The sequence below is a fragment of the Sipha flava genome, unplaced genomic scaffold, assembly GCF_003268045.1.
Source record: "Sipha flava isolate LNK unplaced genomic scaffold, YSA_version1 19242_pilon_pilon, whole genome shotgun sequence".
NCBI lineage: Eukaryota > Metazoa > Arthropoda > Insecta > Hemiptera > Aphididae > Sipha > Sipha flava.
The window spans coordinates 1382-11840 of record NW_020272686.1 but is presented as its reverse complement, the minus strand read 5'-3'; the positions used below and the strand labels follow the sequence as shown (position 1 = coordinate 11840).

The 10459-nt window shown below is 32.1% G+C and overlaps 1 long non-coding RNA gene across 1 annotated transcript; it reads left to right on the top strand.

Annotated features, from left to right (window-relative positions):
- Positions 1-1578: 1578 nt before the first annotated feature.
- Positions 1579-3691, top strand: LOC112681524. The gene is made up of 3 exons (XR_003148404.1): positions 1579-1739; positions 1810-1996; positions 2978-3691. It is a non-coding gene; the product is annotated as an uncharacterized LOC112681524 (long non-coding RNA).
- Positions 3692-10459: the final 6768 nt, after the last annotated feature.

Sequence of the window (10459 nt, the reverse complement as noted above, 5' to 3'; positions counted from 1 at the left end):
GCTCTTGGACAATAGAATAAGCATGGCAACCTTGAATGATAAACCTTGATACACCATCATTAAGTGCCTTTACATTTGGATTTGTTTTTGCCCATGCTTGAGTTAGGTTTATAATTTGTGGCATTGTCGGTTGAGACATTTTAATTTTTTTAGAAGCATTTTCAGTTTTTATTAAGTCACTCATATTATTAAACTTTTCAAATATTTTTTTATGTATTTTTAGATGATTTATCATAGATTTAGTTTGACTACATTTCCTTTTTATTTGCACTCCACACTCTAAACATTTACCTCTTTCAACACCAGACTCATCTTTGTCACCAAGTGTGAAAAACTTCCAAATTAAACCTTTTTGTCGTTTATTTACAATAAGTATAAATGCATTTTCTGTTGACTGATTAAATACTGGATGCATATTATTAGTCGATGTTGATGCAACTGATGTATCTAATTTGTCATCAGACATATCAAAAGACACACTTTGAGACGACATAGTGAACTAAAAATATTAAATAACAAATATTCAGTTATTCACAAAAATTGGTATGTCATATTGACATTTTTTAGAATATTACTGACAGAACTGTCGTTTTTATGAATCATTTATGTTGATCCACTTTTTATTATCTTAATATTTGTTATTTACATTATATTTGGTATGTACTTCAGTTAAATATTCTTAGACATTATTAATTTAATATTTTTAATAATTATAAAATACTAAATTGAGTAAATAGTATATTCAAAACTATTAAGTTAATATTAGTTAATAGTTAATATTGTTAATAGTTATTACTTATTATAATCATTTAACAAAAGATTTTTTTTATAAGAGTTTGATAAAGGTAATTATTTAATATTTATTAATTATTAATAATATTATGTTTTTAATCAGATTTGAAATTAATAATTATTAATTTGATTAAAATCCAGACAAATGCATAATACGTCTATAGGTACCTACTATTTATTGTTTAATGTTTAATGTTTATTATTTATTTAATTCTACAATGTAGGTACTTAAATAGTTAATAATATACCTAATCATATTTAAAAAAATAGTATTTATACTTTAAATATTTATTTACCGTATAATCGAATTATTTTGACAACATACAAACTATTTGTTAACACACAAAACTATATAAATATAAAATGGTAGACCACAAACAAATCAAATGCAACACCACAATCGAGATACGTAATCGAATGACAAGCATTAAAAATAATTATTACGACTAACGGCTGGTGGTTAGTGTGTGTATTTGGGTGGTAGTGGTAATCAATCAGTATAAATACTATTAACTATAAAATGTCGTTTTCATAATAATAAATATGTATATAAAATATAGCAATAACAATCCTAGAATTCTTGTCGCGGATACTTGTATTTGGGTTCTCTCAGTTATTTATAGTTTCAAAATTTAATAATTATTTTTACACAATATAGTGAAACACTGAAACAAGTACTCGATTCAATTCGAGTATTTGGTTCAAGTCGAGTACTCGTATTTACGAGTACAAAATTTTTTTTAGTCGAGTCGAGTACTTGAACTCGACTCGAAAATTTTTCCAAAGTCGAGTACTCGAACAACACTAATCTTGGTCCAAGTGGTCAGACATGGTTTGCTGATTGTTACACAGTACGCATGTAAATTTTGTGTGCTCCTTACAAATCGGTCTGCTACATACTGCTCATTGAGTCTACGAAATGTATTCACATTTTAAATTTGATAATGGTATAAAATTATATATTATTATAAGTACTAAATTATTTATTTACCATAGTTTTGTGATTTTTTTTTTCAGACAAATCGTACACTTAGGCCGACTACTGCTGCTTGAGCTTAGATCAACATTGACAGCAGTCTTTTGTTTCCAGACAATTTCATAATTTGTGACCATAAGTCATCGAGATTAAGATAGTTGCTGCGTATAACTCCAGCTAAATACAAAAGTCCGAATAGTGCATTTATTTCAATGTCTGATGTTATACGTAAGTTACTTCGATTACTATAATTCTTACAAAGTATCTAGGTAAATATATAGGTAGATACAGCATCGCGAGCAACTCTTTTTACACCGGGTAAATGCAAAACTATGTTAAGAACCCGCTCCGAAGTGCACATAACAACTATATTACGTCGCCGAGTGCCTATTTTATTAGATGGGGGGGGGGGGTCATAAAACCATTTAGTTATATTATCTTTTCCTAAGTAATATGATGGTTCTGGTAAAGGATTTCGACTTCTTGAACATTCATACTTACAATTTTACATACACATAAATACAATATTATATAGGTAGTTATAAACATAATAATAATAATTTTTGTACATAAGACATTTTTATTTTAAAATTTTATTGTACATGATAGTTCCTAAAACAATTATTACGTTAAAAGACAAATGTATACTGTAGTACTTGGTACATTTAACATATGTAAAACCTTTATATTGAGGCATTTCATATCTCTCTTTTTTAATAAATGTAGGCCAATGGTCAGTTTTATCGGTTTTTACAGATTTTGTTGGGCTGAATGACTGGGATTGAGTACTTCCTATTTTAGTTTCAACTGACATTGATGGTTTTCCTCGTCTACTATGTCTTACTTGACCAGATTTTATTAATGAATGAGTTAGCCTCTTTCTCCATTCTGCCAACTCAATTATACCATTTACTTCATTTTTATTTTCTTGAAATCTTTTATAAAAACACCATGAATTGACCTCTGTCATGTCAATTAAATGGTAAAACAAACACATGTACCATTTAAGAGAATGAAATCGATTTTGCACCTTCCAATGTTGTTGTCTAATGGTCCACTCCATCCATGTTATGGTTGTATTTAGTCACTAATCGTGGGCAGTCAGTTACAATTTCTTTCTTCATTGAACAATTAAATCTTTTGTTTTAGGTGTTTCCCCACAATAAGTTGAAACTAATTTAACAGATTTATTATCTTTCTAAATTTCAGCAGAAATTGGTGCAGTCATATGATGTAATATATTCTGGGGATTCTCTTTTTTTTTTTTTTTGTATGCAGCAATTTGGGAAATAAAGAAGTCAGTCCCCAAACTAAGTATTCTTCTTTTGTATAAATATTCCATAAGAGGAATGGCTGTATAATAATTATCAAAAAATATTTGATTTTTATTAACTGGAATATTTCTTCTTAATCGTACTATAACATTGGACGAAGCCCCAAAATCTGGTTAATTTAATTTTTGAAACATTAAATAATTTTCTTGTCCTGAATATATTTCGAAACTGTATACATAACCTTGGACATCTGTCAAAACAAAAAGTTTGTATCCCCATTTATGTGGTTTGTCAGGTAAGTATTGTTTCATATAACTATGGGCTTTAGTACCATATAATTGTTCGTCAAGCACCAAATTTTGTTTGCAAGGAATGGATGATAAGCAACTATTAAGATAATAAATAAGAGGCTGCAACTTGTGAAGTCCATTATGGTTAGGGTCATTTAATAGTAGCATAGATTAATTATTATTAAAATGCAAGATACTTCTAATAAGCTCTAAGTGGTTTCTATTCATAGCATTAAAAATAATCGGTACACTTAAAGCCTCTGATCAAGTCGCGTACTTTTGGCACATGCATTATTGAAGCCTATACACAAATCCCTATATACTTTTTTAATTTATCTATAGTATCTGTTAGTGGTTTATTAACATTTTTTTTAACAGAATATAGTTCAGATTGATATTTTATATTTTGCAAAAGGTCAATAGTAAAAAAAAAAAAAAAAAATCAAAATCATCTAACGGTGTATCTAATAAAAGTATATAAATAGAAAGCACAGATTCGGTATGTGTTATACATCTATTATCAGTTACAAAGCTTCCTTTTTTCCATGTTAAAAATTTGTCAAGCTATTAGGTTTTTTAAAAGTGTTACTTGTTTGATGGTTGTTTTAATTCAGATCTGACAGGATATTGAAGAAGCAAACAAGGACTTCCCCATTGTTGAACTGGGCTTCAACAGGCATTTCATATAAATCTATATTATCTATAGCAAAAACATTGTACTGAATTTAAAATATAATAATTGATAATAAAACAGTTATATTACCTTCAGCATTATTTCTTGGAATTCTAATGTGTTCTGGTACTTGAATACTATTTTGTTCATTTTCATTACCTGGCAATTCAAAATCATTTTCACTGTCTGACCAGTTTGAAATAAAATTTCCATAAGTTGTTTATCCTTCATAATATTTTGTCTTGCCATTTTTTTGTATGTTGATGCCCACTGTAGCACATATGCAACATGATTAAATTATGGTATAAATCTTAAAATATTTAGATTCAGAAATGTGCAAATTATCTGGATAACATTTTTTGTTTTTCTTCGATAATACTTGCATACATGAGAATCCTGAGTTTTATGCCTTTCGGCTACAAATCAGGTCCGTTTATTAGCGCTTTAGCACTATTTACGGGCAGGATAGGATCAAGATGAATGCCAGCAAGCCGACATCCATCCAGTGTCGTCTATGGACCACAAGCACCAGGAAACGAATTTCCTGTACCAGTTGGTTAGGGCTTTCCACTGCCTTTTCCGTCACCGGTGAGACCGTGGCCTATCTAACCACATTCCGATTTTAGTTACGGACAACCTTCGGTGTTTGTACCCATCCGATAGGTCGGGTTGGCGCCCAGGAGAAACGACCATACGACCCAACGGAGCCAGATCGTAGAGCCGCCATTCACTAGAGGCTTTTCCCTGGTCAGCATTGACCTCAACCACATATTAGCTCCCGCTACAGCCACCACGAAACCAATCCGCCACCAGCCGGGCTACTGTGTAGACCGACTGGAGTGGGGGGGCACTGCTCCAGATCCACGAATGTCACCGGTTTACAGCGGGCTTCCCCCCCCGCCCGTGGTACCAATAACGTCCCCTTTCGGTAGACACATCGATTGGTGGGATGTTTCGACAGAGCGTCATAGAGGTGTACTCTCAGCTATTATCTCCCATGATTCTGGTAGTGGTCCATGGCTCATGGTGGGCCAGTTGTGACCCTTTTAGTCGGCTTTTACGACAAGCGGGTCATACTGTTGATGAATTCTATTCCCCATGCAACAGGGTGATGTAGTCCGTTAATTTATTCTTCATTAGATTTCTTCCTTTCTAGGACTTCTACTGCAAAGGAGGAGAAAGCCTTGTAGAGTGCCTTAGTTGTTATGAAGATATGTGGTTCACATGGCCATATATGTCCTGCCCTATGTACTTCTAGCTCCAGACGTTGTCTGGACTCTAAGTGGATGTTGCATTCGTATATTATGTGATCTGGTGTTTCATCTCCTTGTAGACAAGTACATAGTGGCGTGTCTTTTAGATTAAACTGATAAAGTTTAGATCTAAAGTCTCCGTGACCACTAAGAAATTGTACTACATTGTGGTTTAGCCATATTGGGGTTTCCATTCGTTTCCTGATGTTTGGGAAGAAACGATATGTCCATCTTCCTTTGTCAGTAGTATCCCATCTTGCCTGCCATGCGTCGTAAATTGTGTCTCTCTCTTTTTTAATTTGCTCTTGTCTATCTTCCTCAGTTAATTCCCTTGTGCTGTTTATTATCATTTGGAGGCGAGATTCAAGGTCTAGAGGAAGCGTCCCTGCAATTACCTGAAGGCAAGCTGTCCTTCATGACGTACCTTGCTCCTGACGGATGGGTCATCTTATTGTCTTTTATTGAGCCTACCATCATTCCATCTGTCATTATTATCAAAATTTTAGCTTGAACAACAACATCTTTCCAACTCCTATTCGCAACCGAGAAGAAAGTCCTGGTGCATTTACCATCGGGGTGTACTTCTCCTGTCACCGTTCTGTCGATTCTTAATGTACTATTAGCTTCTAAAGGTGTTACCATATAGGAAGTCCCAGGGTTGTAAGTTCTTGTGGCATGCATTTGCCTACATCTGTCAAGGCTCTGGATATCGAAACTGTCAGACTCCATCCTGGACAGTCTGCATATCGATGAAGGTCGAGCATCGTATCACTAGATAGCTGATCAAGACAAAGAAGCTCTGGTAAGGTAAAAGAATATTTTCTTTTCTTTGGATAAGTTTGCCATGAGGAACAGGTAAAGGATGAGATAATTGTAAATAATGTAATATAATTTTAATGAGATAAATTTATATAATATAAAAATGAACATAATATTTTTATTTATCATCTTCATCACACGGAGAATGATTATGCATGTTACGACAGTTAAAACTTTAAATTCTTAAACTTAAATTTATTAGTAACATCGTTTATAAAATTAGTACCTTTACTTAATAATAAGAAAGTACATTTGCTTGAAAATTTTCCTTTTTACGAAAAGATCAATCTTCATTAAGCCAATTACAGCTTTCCAGCTTTAAACAAAACTAAAAAAAAAATCAAAAAATTAAAAAAAAAATCAAAAAGTCAACACCACGATAAGCCAAGACGAAGGCGATGACGAATTAGTGTAGTATCGACATGATACAAACCTCGAACCCATAACATATATTGATCACTGACAATAGATTCGCCATGAAATCTTTGCGCATCTAAAGCGCGAACAATAATTTTTCGTAGGTCATACAGCTCATTTACATTCATTAAACGTATATGAGAACATTTTACGTGTAATGGCTTGTTTATGCGAGGACGAACTACGGCAACAGGTCTATGCGGCATATCCTTATAAATTTAAACAATTAATTAATATAATTAAAGCTTTAATTATAGCTATAAAAAAACGTATTTTAATATTTAGATATAGATTTTAATTTTTATATTCACGAAATTATCACTAATTGAAAAAAAAACGTTAGATGGCGGACCCAGTATTTCTGACAAGTGCATCATTCATCAATTTAAATTCATAATTCAGGTTAACGGAAATATTAAACAAACTAAAACGTATATTCATGTTGCAATAGAAATATACTGGTATATATCTAAAAGAAATCGAAAATTTAACTCCACGACGAAGACTTTGACGAATCATTGTATTATCAACATAATAGAGATCGCGGATCCAAGACATATATTGATCGCTTGCAATGGATTCACCATGATATCTTTGTGCATTTGAAGCACGAACAATAAATTTTCGTAATTCGTACAGTTCATTAACATCCATCAAACGTATTTCAGAACATTTTACGTGTAATGGTTTGTTATTTCGGCAACGAACCCCGTCAACGGGCTTATATGACTTGACCTTCGTATTTATTTTCTTGCGGAACTGACCTTTTGACGCGGTCGCGTAATTCTGACATCGTTTCCATGGATGTAAAATCGTCTTCTTTTACTTTTAGCCATTCTTGTAATTCTATTTTTCTAGCATTACTTATTGGATAATTGTTCATTTGGACCTAATGGTACGACGCGTTATCCATAACTACCACACAAGGCTCTTCCAAATTACGAAGCATTTGTATGAACCATTCTTTAAAAACCTCCGAATTCATTTGAGAGTGGTAATCCTCAGACATACTTGATGTACAACGGAAGACTAATTTTGAATTCTTCACAAACCCAAATGATTCTGAACCAGCATGACATATAATAAGATGTTTGTCCTTACTTGTAGGTACTTTAAATCCTTCCGAGTTATCAGAGTCTTGCCAAATATGATTCCGCGTGTGATTTTGGTTCACCTAAGTCTCGTCTAAGTAGACGACTGGCCGATCATCATTAGTTGTTCGTAGGATTACCATATGCCTTAAGAACCGCACTCGCATTGCTACAATGTCATTTCTTTTCATTAAAAATCTTCGCCCGTCGTTACATTTTTATACCTGAATTTCATTTGTTTTAAAATTCTCCACATCGAAGTTTTTGAACCTTTATAGTCGGTTTTTTTCTCGATATTTGGATAAAATTTTTGTATTTTTGTACCTTCAACCTTTCAGTATTATCTTTGTTCTGCCATATGTATCCGCGAGTGTGGTTTTGATTTATCTAGGTCTCATCCAGATAAACTACAGGACGAGTATCCTTATTTTGACGTAAATTACACATGGTTCTTAAAAATTTAACGCGCGTCGCAACTATATCGTTTCTCTCCATAAGAAATTTTCTACCATCGTTACATTTTTTATATTTGAAATGTAAAGACCTCAAAATTCGCCACATAGATGTTTTGGATCCCTTATATTCAGTTTTTTCTTGGTACTTAGGAGTTTAGTTGTTGTGGGGTACTCACGATTGTCGTAGAACTCATGGATAGTTCTCCGTACAATATCCGCATCAAAGTCGTCAATATCTGTTGCGTACTTGCTCGCTTATATTGTTTTTACGGAGAGGTAAATGAAACACTTGAAAGGCCGACTTCTGGTTCTGAATACCATAGATTTGACACCTTCAGTCGTAATCCTTTTTACGGTACTTGAACTGACTCCACAAGAATCCGGAGTAATTTGTTGAGTGTGACAAAAATACTTAGCAACTTCGATGTTCACTTTGTCATTTGACAACTTTTTAAAATAATTGTAAACGTTAAAAATTGTATTTTTTGTCTGTGAATGTATATTAACACGTCGTGACATTATTAAAAATAAAAAAAAATCGGGTATATTTTTCAAATATCGCGGGTTAACTGTAATTATTAATCAGTAAAACAACTATCTAAACAAAAACGATAATGGATTTGTTTTGTGGTGAAACGGGTTACACTGATAATAATTATGAAATTCCGATTAGAAAATACAATCACACACGTGTAATGTTAACGATAATACGATAACTAACCTAAACCTGCGCATCAGCTACTATAGTATCATTATTTTTTTATCGAAAAAACCATTGGTCCATAATCTTGTCATTCTGTGTACTGAGCGCAGCGCTGTATGTGACAGTTCAATTTACGCGCGCTTTTTAGCCCACATTTTGAGTACCCCTACTGATTATAGACCATCGGTCAAGCTACAGTCGACTCTCTAATTTCGTGAAACGCGCTATAGTACTAATAATATCAGTATTAGTATTAATAGACATAGTGGTGGTAGTAATAGTATTAATAAAATATTATTAGTATCAGTAGTAGATTCCATAAGATCACAGGTTTTGAATGGACTTGATATTTTACTTGGTGGTTAAATTAAATGATGTTGCTTAATCCGACAAACACCGCACGACTATAACAGAACTGTATGATTATATGATCGTTTTGTGGCACGCGTTCATGTGGAATCCTCTTTACTATATTTTCATATTTTGTATTTAAATAATATGCCCAAAATTGTTAATAATAATAATGTTAAAATTATTAATCCTATTATCACATAATATAGATACGAGTCTAATATTAATAGTAAATGCTATTATATGAACCTTTTAACTTATTTACGCACATGTTTAGCTCGTTACTATAGTGTGCTTTTTAGGGTGTTCTGATAAAAAAGTTAAATTTTTAAAGAGGTTACATTTGGGCTATAAATATAAGCCCCATTTAGTTGTTAGGCATGGTTTTACATGCTGATTGCTTGTTCTTCCATCCATTGGATGGAACGACGGCTACAATGACTATGACATTGAGGATCAGAGATATCTCTTACCTCACAGCTGTCAGGCGGGGCCTAGCTGCATTGCCATAGTTATGTGACCCCAAATAGTTGGGAGGAAGACAAAGGAGAAAAAAGTTATTTCCACAATAAAATGTTGGCACAATTGGAACGTGAGATTAACAATATTATTCATTATTAGTTATAACATATTGTTCAATAATTTTGTATTATTATTTAAATAATGATAGAATACATTTGATTTTTATAATTTTTTTCTAATATAAAAAAAAGTTAGAAAAAAATTATAAAAAAAAAAAAGTTAATATGTATTTTAAAACATGTATTATTAATTATAATGTATTAATAATTTTACTTAAGTCATACTTTTAAATTGATGATATGCTATATATTATTGAACCATTGTGTTCTAAATTATTTTTTCTTAACTGTTATATGTATTTACTAATTTTTATCAATTGTTATTTTAGATTCAATTTTATTACATCATTATTTCTGATATTAAATTGAAAAAATATTTCGATTACTGAATTTTGGGCTATACTCAGAATTGTGTAAATATATACTATGAGTTTGTTGCTTAACATGTGTGTTTTAAGGTTAACATTTTGTTATCATACATCATGAGCTTATGCCATGACATAACATTTGTATGCTTTAATTTGTTTTAACATGGGCCTCTGGAATGACGTTGTGTTCTCTAAGCTCTAATTTTATTTATGTATTATACCATGAGCCTCTGGCAGGACATTGTGTTCTCTAAGCTCTAAATAATATAAATCTATACTAAGAATGGCAAAATGTCATCTAACCTTTACACTGATGTAATAAATAAAATTGAACTAATTACAGACTTATATAATTACAAATGTGGCTATTGATTTTAATTAGTTAAATACATAAAACAGTTTAAGCAGACAATTTT